This window comes from Apis mellifera, linkage group LG6, assembly GCF_003254395.2.
Source record: "Apis mellifera strain DH4 linkage group LG6, Amel_HAv3.1, whole genome shotgun sequence".
NCBI lineage: Eukaryota > Metazoa > Arthropoda > Insecta > Hymenoptera > Apidae > Apis > Apis mellifera.
The window spans coordinates 14,814,032-14,830,021 of record NC_037643.1 but is presented as its reverse complement, the minus strand read 5'-3'; the positions used below and the strand labels follow the sequence as shown (position 1 = coordinate 14,830,021).

The 15,990-nt window shown below is 31.7% G+C and overlaps 1 long non-coding RNA gene across 1 annotated transcript; it reads left to right on the top strand.

The window, feature by feature from the left end:
* The first annotated feature begins 6,507 nt into the window (after positions 1-6,507).
* LOC113218847 lies at positions 6,508-15,341 on the top strand. The gene is made up of 3 exons (XR_003304870.1): positions 6,508-6,746; positions 14,129-14,241; positions 14,713-15,341. It is a non-coding gene; the product is annotated as an uncharacterized LOC113218847 (long non-coding RNA).
* The last annotated feature ends 649 nt before the right edge of the window (positions 15,342-15,990 follow it).

Below are 15,990 nucleotides of genomic sequence, written 5' to 3'. Positions count from 1 at the left end.
AAGATAGATATATTCTAATCAAATTTTACGTTTCATATTCGTATTATCATATTTTAAATGATCAACGATGAGAAAGTTAATATACGTGCTTAAATCTAATTAATTATTACGTAAATGTATGATAAATACAATGGTATGCAAATGCATTTCATATATTTAAATTTCAACGCATTCTTAAAATCGTTCGTGAAAAGATAAAATCCCAATTACAATAAAACCAGCGTCGTAATTCTCTTCGTTGGCCGACGATTCGTACGAGACGATCCAATAACGTTTAAATCTGCTATAAAAGGTGAATATAAAACAACATTCTGCCGAGATGGACCGCGAAATTAATACACGATCTCGACTATGATGTTGAAAGGCTCATCTCGTAGAAACGAGGGACAATTTCATTCTTCCCTTAATTCTTGCATGACCATTAACATTTCGTCGAACAGATTGTTTCAACAGCGATCGTTCGTCCAATTCTCGCCTCTTTCCTTCGCTCCGTCCTTCTCCGGCGGACTCAGATAATTTTTAACGGATTTCGAGCCGCGCATGCGTGCTCAAGTTGAACGGCTCACGTGTTAATATACTCGCCCGGGAGGGAGAAAAGAAAACGACACGCTTATCTTTTAATAATTGATTCCTCTTCCTATTTTATGCTATCCCACATTCTTTAAAGGAAATCTATAATGGAGAATTTTTTTGAAAAGATAATCGAACCGATCGATCAAACTTTTATATCGATTATTTGTTCGATATTCCTTTTTATAACGATGATTTTTTTTATTTTAATTGCGAATAGTAGAACTTTATGAAATTCGAAGAAATGAAAATATTCGTAGCGCTATGTAATAAATTTTATTCGTACCATAAACCTCTGAGAGTTTAAAAAGTTAATAAAGTCAATTTTAAGAGCGATGTAAAGTTGAAATAAAAATTCGATAAACTTTGATAATTATGCAGAAAAGAAATTATTTCATTATAACGATTTTTTTTTTTTCACTTAATTTTGAATCTTGTGAATTTTGAATCTTTTTCACAATCTTATGAAATTCGAAGAAATGTTTTTAACAAAATATACGAATGATTCATAAACTTATTCGTGAATTTCTGAGAGTAATCGAAAAATAATGTAAATTTATTTTTTGAAATAAAAATTTGATAAACTACTCGGAAAAAATTCACTTCATTAATTTTGATAATATTTAAATATATCAATGATATTTTTCCACTAACTTTTTTTCAATTTTTTTTTCATAATTATTATGCTTTATTTTATCCAAAAATATTCGCAAAAATATTTTCAACGTTACATATCATATTTTTAAGATTTGATATAAGATTGGATCCGAGATAATCAAATTTTTTAGCGTAATTGAATTTCATCCGCTAAATAAAATATTATCTTTCAACGAGTAATAACCAAAAATTTTAACCGTACGTTACGTCAGTACAATCAGTCTGCTCTCATTCTCAACACACGATATTTGCATTCTGGCTGGGTCAACGCGTATACACGCAGGAATAGTTCGAGGCACAAGTTGCTCAAATATCCGGCTATTGTTTTTTTTTCTCGCAACCTCTGTTTATTTTCCATTCATGGAGAAACATTACAACGGCGGAAATGTTTCCGCGCAATTTAACCAAAATGTAGAAGAACCGGGCTGCTGCGCGCTGTTCGATATTTATGCTCGGTAAATTAACGGGAACGAAACACCAACGTTTCTCGTTTCATCTTCGTTGGCATGGATTTCTGTTGCATACAAGTGCAACAAGCTTGATCCATCATCGATATTTAAATCAAAAACGAAAAAAAAAAAAAAAAAGGAAGAAAGAAAGGAATAGCGAATCGGTATCGGAACGAGAAATTTTTACGAATAGATTTCGTCAAAATATCCGGATCGTGTTATCGCGGTGGCCAAACGCGACACGCTATCGTTACAATTCGAAACAACGTGCACGCGCGTGCATGAATATTTGAAACGAATCGTCAGATTCGGGAACAACGCGATTTCATAAAGTTATTTCGCCAATGGTATCAATGGGAGAAAAATCCAATTTTTTACGCACAACTTTGATTCGCGATTTATTTCGAGATATTGCTCGAAAATGGAAATTGAAAGTTTGGCGAATAACAATAACCGATAACGTGTACATTGATAACGCGTGCATTTTTTATTATCCAGATAATTTGTAAAAATAAGTGTTTCTTCCGCTCTGAGATACGTGGAATTTGTAAAAAATATGTATGACAAGGATCGAAAATAAGATAGCGAAATATCGATGAAATTGAATTTATTAACTGATCAATGCCTTTTCACGAATTTCGTCTGATTTTTCTTCTTCTTTGATGTATTTTCAAAATTTCATTGTTTGAGAAAAAAATAACGTGGTTTGTATGAGGATTTTGTTGAACGAGCACAATGCGGTTACCCTCTTTATGATTAAAAATGACTCGATTCCCTCGCGACAAATTTCCGCGGAAGAAGAATACGCGACATTATTATCCCATTGCTACTGTAAATTAAACGGAAATATGTCACGTGATTAGGCTTTCACCAATGTCGAACGTTGCATCGTATCACGTGACATGCCGCTGTCTAATCCAACAGTGGTAGGGATAAGATGACGGCAAAAGCACGTCACGTGACTTAACCTCTGTTAAAGCAGGATATATTTAAGCGGAGTTATATCTTTGAATTCGTATTATTCTTTTTCGTCATAATTCGTGAGAATTGAATCGCTTTTAATGATAAAGGAGATAATGTAATGTCCCCATAGGTAATTCTGAGATAGATCAGGATTTTTTCTAACTCTTATGTAGTTTATATATAGGTTATATCTTAAATTATTATATAGTCATATTTTAAAACAAATAATCAATCATAATTATATGTAATGAATTTTTATAATATCTATTTTAATAAAATATACATCTATTTTATTTTTATAATAATATGGCGAAAATAGGGAGAAAAAATGATTTCTGATTATTCATCGATTGGCTTGAAATCTGTTTACCGTCAAAGTTAACGCGAGGATCATCTTTCATCGTTCGTTTGCTTTTCAAAGTCGCCCAGAAGAAGTTACTTCGGCAGCATGGAATTTGTTATTCTCTGAAAACTGTCTTCTACGAAGTTGTTTCATTTATAACTGACACAAGTTAAATAGCCTGTATAATACAATTCATGTTGTAATCCATTAGCCCTAACATATTCTTCTCGGATATACTTAGGTATTCATACCGTCGCAGATTGACTAATATTTCCACTATCATTCCTCTCGTTTGATTTATCGTTTAAATTTCTTAAAAAAAATCGTAGTTACCTATATAAATATTAAATTATTATTATTTTATTTTTATTACGTACATATATATAGCAATATTATTATTTTTAATATAATAGCAAAGACAAATATATAATTTATACAAATTTTCATTAAATGCAAACTTATTCTTATAAATTTCTTTTTTCACCTTATATAAATCAATAATTCATTTACACGATTTTTATCCGAGCAATTTTAATTTACATTCAAATTATTTTATATCTCACAAAAATTATCTTTAAAAAGTGAAAAAATATCTTGTAAAAAAATATATTTACGAGGTACACAATTTGGCAAAATAATTAGCAAACATTTGATATTCAAAAAAAAAGAAAGTTAAGCGCATTATTTCAATAAACGCGGTCTGATTCGAGTCGAAGCACTTTCTTTTGACGACTGCGCATAGTGAACATGAAAATCCGGTAAATACGGTCTTTGCCTAGCGATATTCTCTCTGGCTTCGCGTAAACAAGATGGCTCTGCTATTTACATAAGAAAGACGAGCTCGACGTTGGTCGAGTGAGTGCATAAATCTACACTCATACCAAACTTCCTCTTTCCCATGTAACTGTGTCAAGACTTCAGCGACCGATTCTTTCACGTTGACATCACAACCATTTTCGGATCTTGCTCATTTCTCTTACGATCGTTCCAATTCTGCTTTGACAATATCTATCTACGTTGAAAACTTGACTTCAAAGAATAAAATTTTAGATTTTTTTTTTATAAAAATTATTTACCTAAAACAAATAAAAAAATTGTTATGCTAAAATGTTTTTTAAGATTGAAATAGATTGAGTTTTATTTATTATTATTTTGCTTCATCTAAATTTGAATTGTTTACAATTTATGGATTTTTATACAAAATCAAATTTTTATACACATGATCGAAAGCTTTTATAAATTAAAAATTTTGTATTAAACGACGTACCAACGTTATGTTTCTTTTCTTCCTCTTGAATCGATTCTGTAAAGATATTTCATTAATATATCAACATTCTATACTTTTATAAGATAGATACACATGTAAATGATACGTGACCAACTTTGTAATTAATTAATTCTCATATTAATCCTCTTTAAAAATCACCAAGGAATATATAATAAGCAACATATAACAAAGGAATTCGTCTTCTTCCTCGCATTTCACGTAATTGATTCAACTATCCAAAAGTTAAACACCAATTTCTCAAATTGGATCTTGAAGCGCAACACTGCTATCTCTTTACATCGAATTACCCAGTAAAGCCGTTGCAACGATTTTAAACGACAAAGTTCAAGTAATTCGTACACGTGCCACTCGGAGTCTTAAATACGAGATTCTAACAAACCGTATATTATTACACTCAACCTGGAACTAGCAAAGTTTCTGGCGTGCAATCTGGTGAACACGGAAAGTCTTATACCATTCACGCAAGACCGAGTAGATCTCCGGGTGTTCGACTCGTTAAAGATTTAGACGTATTTTCGCGACGACTTTGCTCGAAACAGACGGATACAATTGGCTTCGACTCACCGATTTCGTCGACTTGAGCGCCCTCTTTAATGTCGCGCTCAAATATTTGCCGGTGCTGCCGCGATACCAAAACTGAAATTATGGTATTCCGCTGTATTACAACGATTATTAATGGTCTCCTGCTCTCTGTAAATTACGCGATGAAATTTACCTATGACTTATTATGAGTGCGGTGACATTGTTTGTTTCGAATCTGTTGCACACGTTATCGTCCGAGCATGGTTGTGTTACAGACAAATCGAGTTTTCAATATGGAGGTTCTGAATGTGTAAAAGATGTTCTCTATGTAAGAAAATGGCGTAACGTGTTGTTCTTGATATAAAGAGAATAAATATTTACGAAAAATTCTTCGATTTCAATGATTTTTTAATTGTTGTCAAGATTATCATCGAATAGTGTTAGTGTGAAGTTACTTATTGTTCTACATTAAAATTATATTAATCTAACCTAATTTAATCCAAAGTCAGTACAAACTATAAAACTAGAAATGAAATAAATTTTTATTCGATATCGATGTGAAAGTTTAACAATCAATTTTAATTCTAATTCAATTTTATCTGAAATCAAAATTAAATAAAAATTCATTTAACTGTCAATCGATTTATTATATTATATTGGAATAAATTATTTTTTTTTTAATCTGTTTTCAATCGTTTGAAGAAACTTTCGAAGAAACCTTTTAAAAAAACGTTTTTCTTAGACTTTTTAATGAAAAAGAAAAACTGTCAAGTGCAAGTCTATTCAGAATAATAACTTTGGTACTATTAAAAAATCATCAAGATCAGAAGTGTTTTTTATAAATAATAAAAAAAGATAAATGAAAAAAAACTTTTCAAGTAAAAAATATTCAAATATAAAAATTTATTAAGAAATTTAAATAAATGTGTAAATTTAAGTAGTGCTTCAATGTAGTGTTAAATAATTATTAATAAGATAGAAATTGGAATAATTTCTATTCCAAAATATCGTATTTAAACGTTGCTCGTGGAATGCTGTTTTTCCAGTTATGAAATAAGGAACCCAAAAGAAAGAAAAGAGACAATTTTTTTCCATAGTTTTCCAGCACAATTTGGTGAAATTGATTAAATCAATATACAACTTGGTAAGTTTTGAAATAACACTTATAAGAGATAATCACACTCTCGTATATAATTACACTCGGAATATAATTAATTCAATTATCGGTATAGAATTATCTGCCAGATTTTTATGTAATAATACAAGTTATTTAATTTGGGAAGGCACAAGATACTCGTAATGCGTAACGAGAAAACACATTTCTTACTCAAGTTGATTCAACTGTGGTAAAAGTTGCACAATCGAAGTTTACTTCCTTATCTCGTATCTGACACTAGATTCCATTAAGAGTTTAACTTGCTTTCTTCTCAACTTCTATTAACACAAAGATAACTATCGTTTCCTTTCCTCTTTATATTTTTCCTTCTCTTGTTAAATTTTTCCACGGATCACGTTTTGTTTTCCGTTACAAAAAAAAGGAAAAAAAAAAGATACCTCTTAAAAGAAATTTCATTCGCGGGGTATAAGTTTTTATTACGGTTTAAATTTTATATCATTAATTTTATTTAATTATACTTTCTATCGATAAAATATATATCTTTTCAAAATGAATTTTAATTAAAATTATCTTCAATTGAGAAATTATTTCCTTCTTTCACATTAAACGGACATCAGAATTACATTTGAATTCTTTTGCACTCTAGATGCAGCGATATTTCTTACTTTTTATTTCGATAGACACGTGAAAGAAGTGAGAGGTAAAGGGTTAAAAAGATAACGAAATGGAACGGATGGAGCATGAATTTACGGAAGCGTCTATCCAAGCAGAAACGAGAAGATGAAATCGGATGCATCCACCCGCGTATCCGTTAGAACCGTTATACATACATATAAGGTAGGCTATGCATACATCTATATTGCATATAGATACATAATATAATGTATGTACTTTCTATCTGATGTGTCGACTGAAACTTTAACATGTTCACGTTCGATATATATTTTCGATTATTTCTCTCAGGGAATCTAAATGATTATTTTTCTTTCTTAATTCTTATCTTCACAAAAATTTTATTTTCTAACCAATTTTTACGTTACGAAAAAATGGATATCGATAAATATATAAAAATATTTATGTATATATTCAAACATCAGAATCCTTTGATATTTGAAAAATATAAAAAAAAAAATATGATATCGTTATTCATTATTCATTACATTCAACGTGCAACAAACGCGTTTTTTTTTTTTTTTTTTTTACTCATAATTTCAATATTCGAAAATCAGATTATTCCAATTATCATTTTAACTCTTTGTTAACTGAAATATATAATGCATTGTAAACACACGTCGATTCTTTTCATGTTTACAATCGCTGTATACATATATATATCAAACGAATGTTTAATGCACTTAAATTCAAACTCATCGGATCTATATTATTAATTACGAAATCTATATAATTTCACTTCAATTGATTAATTGTATTATTTCAAATGCATGTTAATGTACCACCATCGAAAACGATTTTATTATTACCATTACACCAAATACGTGGTACGATATAAACTCGGTAATTTAATTAACGATCAAATTGTTTTAGAATAAAATTCGACGCTTTTATCCTTTATTTATTTCACAAATCGATCGAATATCACGTTGTAATTTCCAATTGACCCCAAGTAACTCGCGTTAACAAGTGTAAAAAATTTTAAATCGCTTTCCACTCGGGAACAAACGTTCAATTCGCGCGGTTTGGCGTCGTTTTGACGAAAATTTTCAGAGAAAGCGGATTTCAGAGAAACAGTTTCGAATATAGTGACGCGGCCATTTTTCTCGTATCGATCGAAGCATCGCGTGTCCGAATCGGTTCCTTCGACCAGAGCTTCCTTAACGATAAATCACACCGGTTCGCTCTCTCTCTCGCTCGCTCTCTCTCGCTCGCTCTCTCTCGCTCGCTCTCTCCCCACTCCCTCGCTCTCTCGCTCTCTCCCCACTCCCTCGCTCTCTCTCCCCACTCCCTCGCTCCTTCCTACCGTCTCTCTGCTTGTTTCGTGGGAAGAGCGGACGAATCGTCAAAGCGGAAAGGGTTTTCCCTGTGTAACGTAACCGACACACCGTGTATCCGGCCCGAGAACCGTAAACCGATCCCATCTAATTCCATGGAACGGGGATGCCGAGAAATCGAACAGGCTTGATGTATTATTCTTAGCCAAGCCAAGAAACCTTCTAAAGCTAAAATCGACTCGATGCTATTTCGGCCCGCTTCTTCTCGATACGTCCATTCCACTCACACATCGGATGCGCGGGTATCGGATGAGCTTAAAGCTCTTGCCTCTTGCCTTCGATGGAATAAATTAATAACGCGTGTCGATAAAAAAGGACGGTTGACGAGATTTCGAATTTTATCGAAACGAATATTTTTGTACGAGTAATTATTTATTAGAATAAGTAAATTATTATATTCTCTAATATTAAATCTTTTAATTCTAGTGTTAAGTGTTGACAATTTTTTTGAAGAATGTTGAATGAGCCTTTTATATGAAAGAGAAAGGTTTATTGTATTGATTATAATTATTTTCGTAGCTTGAAAAATATCCACTTCGAGGAACTTTATTTTTACAGTAGTAGCACTAGTAGTATATACGTAATTTCAGACGGATTTTTGTCCAAGGCACGGCCATGGACATTCGTAACGTGCCTTTGAAAAGCAATTGGAGACTCGGTCGCTTTTGTAGACTCGATGTGATGTATCGATGGTTTCGTTAAAAAATTTTTGCCAATCCACGGATGGTTTCATCCAATGTTTTGTTTCTTATTTCCTCACCATACTAAATACACTTAATAATTATTGATCAAAATGAATATTTTTATACGAGTAATTATTTATTAGATTATTCATTAAATCTTTTAATTCGTGGGGTAATTAATCTCATTGGTACATTCTTCGTTTATTATTATTTTTTTTTTCAAAGAAAGAGAATTATTAATTCTTACTTTTCAATCTTTAAAAGAGGGAAGATTTTTCAATTCGATTTCAATTTTTCCATCCAATATATTTGACGCTCGCAATTATTGAATAAATTTCCACGGATTATCGATTCGTTAAATTTCCATACATGATAAATATATATATATAACTATTTTACGCGCGAATATTTTTCCCAAACGTTTCCCCAATTTCACGGAAAAACTTTCAAAAGTCGTAATATTTTTCGAAATTTTATCGAGAGATATTTTCACCGCCGGTGAAAACTAGTTTCACAGCTGTCTGCTCGATTGTTCCGCTAAATTTGTTTCCAACTTCCCGCCGACTTTCTACAGCTAATATTCGAAATTCGAGGCGCGTTACGCGCTTATGTTCCTCTCCTTCATTAAACCGTACTCCCGTGAAATTTTCACCATTTCGATTATTATAATCGATCGATCGATCCAAAATAAAAAAGGAGGGGGAGGAGGGGGGAGGATATCTTCGTAAAATAAAAGTTTCTCGAAAAAAATCCGACAACGGGAAGTAATGGCGAAAGTAATCGAAGATCCCCTGATCTACGATTTTTCCCCGCCGGTCGAGTCGTAATTTTTACGGTTTTTGCGGCGAGCGCGCGCGAATCGAGTCGTCAGCCATTCTCGGCCCCCGAAAACGGTTAATTTAGCGCCGAGACTCACGGGCATATCCGTGATAATTCGAGATTTGTCTCGAGTTCAAAAAGCAGAAAGCAGTGGACTCGGGTGGAAAGCAGATAAAAAGGTAACAATGAGGCAAAAGATATTTTCGCCCGGATTGAAACAGTGGATATTTCTCGTTTCGATATTTTATAAAAATATTTATGGGGGGAGGGGGAATTTTGTCGTTAAAATTTATCTTTTTCTGTCTCTCTCAAAGTTACATTAATTTTGATAGGATTTGGTATAATTTAATGTTGACGAAATTTAATGATTTTTTTTATATTGATAATATTTTTGGAAACGTTTTGAAGATTTTTTTCTTGACAATACTGCTTTTCGTTATAATTTTATAATTTATATATAATTTATATATAATTTATATATTAATATTTTTATATAATTTATATATAATTTATAATTATTTCGTAAATATATAAAAATCATTAATAAAATTGCATTTAATTTAGTATGGAATAAAAAATACATAATAATGATCAATATATAAAAAATAATATAAATAACAAATACTCATGATTTGAATTTCGCGCATAAAATATCTGCATGGCGAAAGCGGTTCGATAAATAAATTTTCGAGAATTGGATGTTAAGGGAAAAAGAAGAATTATTAAAAGAAGAAGTTAAATTATAAAATGAAAAAACCATTGTAAAAAGATTGCATAACATAAGATTGTTTTAAAAAATTAAAATTGGGAATATTATTATTAAATATATATTATAATATAAGATAGTTAAAATTAACCTATAAATATCAATGCTTAAAAATTCCGCCAGGTGGCGTGCAAATTAATTCAATATTTATGGGCGGGAAAAAAATTTCGTCGTTAAAATTCATCTCTCTTTTTTCTGTCTCTCTCAAAGTTACATTAATTTTAATAGTATTTGGTATAATTTAAGATTGATGAAATTGAATGATTTTCTTTATATTGACGATATTTTTGAAAACGTTTTGAAGATTTTTTTTCTTGACAATATTACTTTTTATTATAATTTATTATTTTATAAATATATAAAAATCATTAACAAAATTGCATTTAATTTAATATGAAATAAAAAATACGTAATAATAATCAATATATAAAAAATAATATAAATAAACAAATATTCGTGATTTGAATTTCGCGCGTAAAATATCTGCGTGGCGAAAGCAGTTCGAGTTTGGCGAACGTGCAATAAATTTTCGAGAATTGGATGTTAAGGGAAAAAGACTTATTAAAAGAAGATGAAAAAATCATTGTAAGAAGATTGCATACCATAAGATTGTTTTAAAAATAATAATAATTTATATATAATTTATAATTATTTTGTAAATATATAAAAATCATTAACAAAATTGCATTTAATTTAATATGGAATAAAAAATACGTAATAATAATCAATATATAAAAAATAATATAAATAAACAAATATTCGTGATTTGAATTTCGCGCGTAAAATATCTGCGCGGCGAGAGCGGTTCGAATTTGGCGAACGTGCAATAAATTTTGGAAAATTTTAGAGAATTGGATGTTAAGGAAAAAAGGTTTATTAAAAGAAGAAGTTAAATTATAGAATTATATAAGAAGATTACATATCATAAGATTGTTTTAAAAAATTAAAATTGGGAAATTATTATTAAATATATATTATAATATAAATTACAAGTTAAATTAAAAAATTCAGGGTGGCGTGGAAATTAATTTTAATATAATTTTGCAAAGTTTTGCGAATCGAATATTTTATACATTCGAATCTTATCGCATGGAATGTATAAAAAAATCATTACATTTTGCGAATATTTAATTTTGAGCGATCTTTCGTTCGAAAACAAATCACTATTTTTGGTGCTATAACTGGTTTAAATTTTAGCAGGATAGAACGATCTCTCTTTGATTGGAAATATTTTTAATCTAAATTTGAAAATTGCCGCTTATACGGCGCAATATCGACAATCTCAATATTATTATAAACTTGGCAGAGGAAACTCGGTTTCTCAAGAAAAGAGTTCAGTTTCTCCCAGCTTAATAAAAGTCATCGTAAAAACTCGTTACCGTTACGCAACTTGAATTTCGAATTGGAAATACACCCATAAGTTTCCCTCTCCCGAGCTTTATAGTTTACAAGAAACTGTAACAATCCGACTTCCTTTGAGCAAATGCTAATTTAAACCGCTGCCGTAGTTTAAGTAGTTTCGAAACTTCGAGTGATTCTCAATCATCCTCTCCCTCTCCCTCCGATCATCATAATTTTTAATTAGCAAACTTCGCTTCAAGTTAGACGAAAATTCGATTCGAATCGAAAATAATTAGAAACCAAGATTTTCCAAATCGAGTTCATCATTAAACACGATGAAAAAGTATTAAAAATGTCCTCGATTACCCCTTAAATCGATAAATTAGAAGAGAGAGAGAGAGAGATTTTTAATCCAATTAAAGATCAAACTCGACCCTCGTTCGAATTGTTATTCCCGTCCGTGTTATTTCGTACGTTCCAATTTCGTACGTGGCGGAGCGAATACAATTGAATCGAGTGTGCAGCCGGCTCGTATCGATCCCCGTAATAAGGACGTAAGGTGGCAAACGAGCGACTAAGTGACTCGCGCGGCGCGCCATCAAGTGGCCATTACGCGTTTACACGGTAATTGGTTAACCGGATTTTCGTCCAACTTACCAACCGAGTCTAACTCCGTTATCGCGATTCCCAGAAAAGTGGAGATGTCTGCTGGTCGACATCAATATCCTCGGTGTCCACGAACAAGGTGGATTATTACGACGAGGCAGTCCAATGTCCCTTTTTAAACGCGAATCTCGTTATTACCGATTTTTTCCAATGTTTCCATACAATCTCGATCAATTGCAGTCGATTCGCGCCAATTCTCGTGAGAGAGTGGAATAGTTTAGTTTGAAATGCTCTTTTTTTTTTTGCTTCTTTCTACACTTTGATTTCAAGGTCGATGGTTTCATTTTACACAAATGATTACAGAATTAGAAGAATTTTTAAAACTGAATCAAACAGAGAGATCTTTACATTCTCCATCTTACGTAAAAATTCTTCGTGTTATTGGTAAATTCAAATTGAAGAAATTTACTTCCCAACGAATCTATCCCCATCGAAGGTGTATAATCGATAAAAAGAAATCGGATCGAAGCTTCGAAAGCTTGATTCGTCAAAGCTAGGAGACCGATCAGAAGAGGTGAAATCGATGCGAATAATTAATTAAAGGAAACAGATTCGAAGGGAGGATAGGTGGGGGTAAAGGTGGATGGTTAAACCGGTCGATGCAAGACGTCGTGGCACTCACGGTTCTAATCTAAGCGTCGAGGCTAGTTTCCAACGAGCGCACACCGAATATCGGTGCGACGATGGTGATACAACGGCAAACATAATGCGGCCTGGAGCACAGCCAGATACGGGTCAACGGTTATTGCCGGTAATAACGTCGTAAATCTAAGAGATGCGGAGGAATCCTACGCCCGTGGACCAATTCTATCTCGCGATCGTTTTAACTTATGGCCGGAAATTCGCTACAGAAACTGTAGAAATTAATTGATTAAAATTTCGTTGAAACAATGTCACTTTTAAACTCGGTTCGATATTTATTTTCCTACTCTTTTCAATCGATTATCTTGGAGATTATTTTCGGAAAGCCTGTTACATTCTCCTTTGAGGAAAAATATTTTTTTTTTTAAATGAATTTTATTTATTGTAGAAAAATTAGAATTTTATGAAAAATTCTTCCTATTCTTCAGATATGTATCTTCAACAAATTTTTATGTTTTCAAAAATTTGGAATCTCGATTCCCGTTCAAAGATTCTTTGTTCTTGTTTCGGATTATTTCGATAATTTTATTTATACGAAATGCTCGAATAACGGTTATTTATTTACATCGATGTTCATAACAATAATAATAAACCGTTGCATCCATCTTTCAAATTAAAACTTCTCTCTCTCTCTCTCTCTCTCTCTCTCTCTCTCTCTCTCTCTCTCTCTCTCTCTCTCTCTCTCTCTCTCTCTCTCTCTCTCTCTCTCTCTCTCTCTCTCTCTCTCTCTCTCTCTCTCTCTCTCTCTCTCTCTCTCTCTCTCTCTCTCTCTCTCTCTCTCTCTCTCTCTCTCGTGACCTTGCCGGCCCACATGTCGGCCAATACGTATCGCCAAATCGCTAATGAACCAATAATTTCACTAATGACGCTCGATCAAGGACTGTTTGTCGTACACCTGCGTCCGATTACTGCCAGTATTCCCGGAATCTGCTCTAACTACTCGCTCCTGCCCCCCCGCCCGTTAATCAACCATCTTCCAAGTTTCGGACGATTATTGCGAATTCCGTCGATTCTCCCGCTATTCGTAACACGGCGTGCCCGTTAAAAAGACCTTCCCGATGCTACGAAGTGTACGATTTTATTCTCCGTTGTTCGGCGCGCGACTCTTTTTGCTTCTTTTCGTGAAATATTCGTCGAGGCGTATTTATATTACTCGAATGAAAAATTATTTGAGAAATTATTTATTTATTTATTTAAGTTTAAAATTTTGTTTTTTTTTCTTTGAATGAAAAATTATTTGAGAAATTATTTATTTATTTTTTTGAGTTAAAAACTTTGTTTTTTTTTTTTTAGAGAAGGAACGTAGAATTTTGGGCACATTCGACGAAACCTTGGCCTTCCAATTTAGAAAACAAGAGATGTCAGTGAAAAGCAAATGAATAATTGTTATCAACGAATACTTATCGGTGAGTATCGATTTTAAGCAACAAAATTTTCATAAAATCGTAATAAAAACTCAAAAAATATAAAAATTACTATATTCCTAGAAAATTACTAGATATTCGAACGCATTCCACTATATTCCTTTTTTCGTAGGAAAAGACAAATTATTACTCGAATGAGATTCACATCATACGTTTTAAATTATAAAAACTTGAAATTTTCGCCTTCTTAATAAACAAAATTTTCCATTGACAATTTGGAAGAACGAATAATACAGAATTTGACAATTCCTTCGTAACTTCCAAAAATATAAACACGATCTTTCTATGCCAAAAAAAAAGACTTATTTTTATCTCTTTCCCTTTTAAATAATCCTTTCGAAATCTCAGTTCGAAATTTCCGTAAAGCGTCCACCATTCCGTTCACGATTCCTTTTGACTTTCGTACGAAAACTTTTCGAACCTTTCGAATTTTAACCTGCAATTCGTGTCCAGGTATTCCCATAGTCCGGAAATCAATCCGAGGTGTACACAACGAGAAGCTTATCCACACGTACGCCCGTTTCATCCATGATGACAGCGTTTCCCCGGGATCCGGACGAGTTGGTTGAAAGTTGGACAGGAGTGGCGGTTGGATCATCGGTTGGACACGCGATCGGTTGGGAAATTTTTGCACGCGATCGTCGAGCGCACTTATCAGCCAACCGAGCCGAATCCTCGGGACTCTACAACACCGCAAACATAATCAACAGCTGTCACGAAGGAATCAACCGCGATTAAGCTCGGAGCCCTTCTCAGGCTTGCAGCAACTTGCAACAACGAGCTTGTGAAGTTGAAAGGAATGAAATGAAAACACGGATTTTTTAATATATATATATATACATATACACATATATAAATAAGACTCGATAAATGGTGATTCTGTTTTGTGTGAAATATTTTTCTTTTTCTTTTTATTAAATTTCTAATGGTAATATAATTCTAATTGTAAAATATTTCCAAGTGGAAAAAATGATAAGAATTTGAGAGCTTGTTAAATTGAAAGGGAAAACATGGATTTTTAATATATATATATACATATACACATATATAAATAAGACTCAATAAATGTGATGTAATATAAAAATGGTAATTATGTTTTGTGTGAGATATTTTTCTTTTTTATTAAATTTCTAATTGTAATATAATTATAATTGTAAAATATTTCCAGATGCAAAAGATGATAACAATTTGAGAGTTTGTTAAGTTGAAAGGGAAAACATGGATTTTTTAATATATATATATATATATATATATATATATACATATACACATATATAAATAAGACTTGATTAATGTAATTCTGTTTTGTGTGAAACATTTTTTTTTTTTATTAAATTTCTAATTATAAAATATTTCCAGGTGGAAAAGATGATAATAATTTGAGAGCTTGTTAAGTTGAAAGAGAAAACATGGATTTTTTAATATATATATACATATACACATATATAAATAAGACTCGATAAATGTGATGTAATATAAAAATGGTAATTCTGTTTTGTGTGAAATATTTTTCTTTTTTATTAAATTTCTAATTGTAATATAATTCTAATTGTAAAATATTTCCAGGTGGAAAAAATGATAACAATTTGAGAGTTTGTTAAGATTTTTTAATATATATATATATACATATATAAATAAGACTCGATAAATATAAAATGTATGATGTAATATAAAAATGGTAATTCTTTTGTGTGAAACATTTTTCTTTTTTTTTTTATTAAATTTCTAATT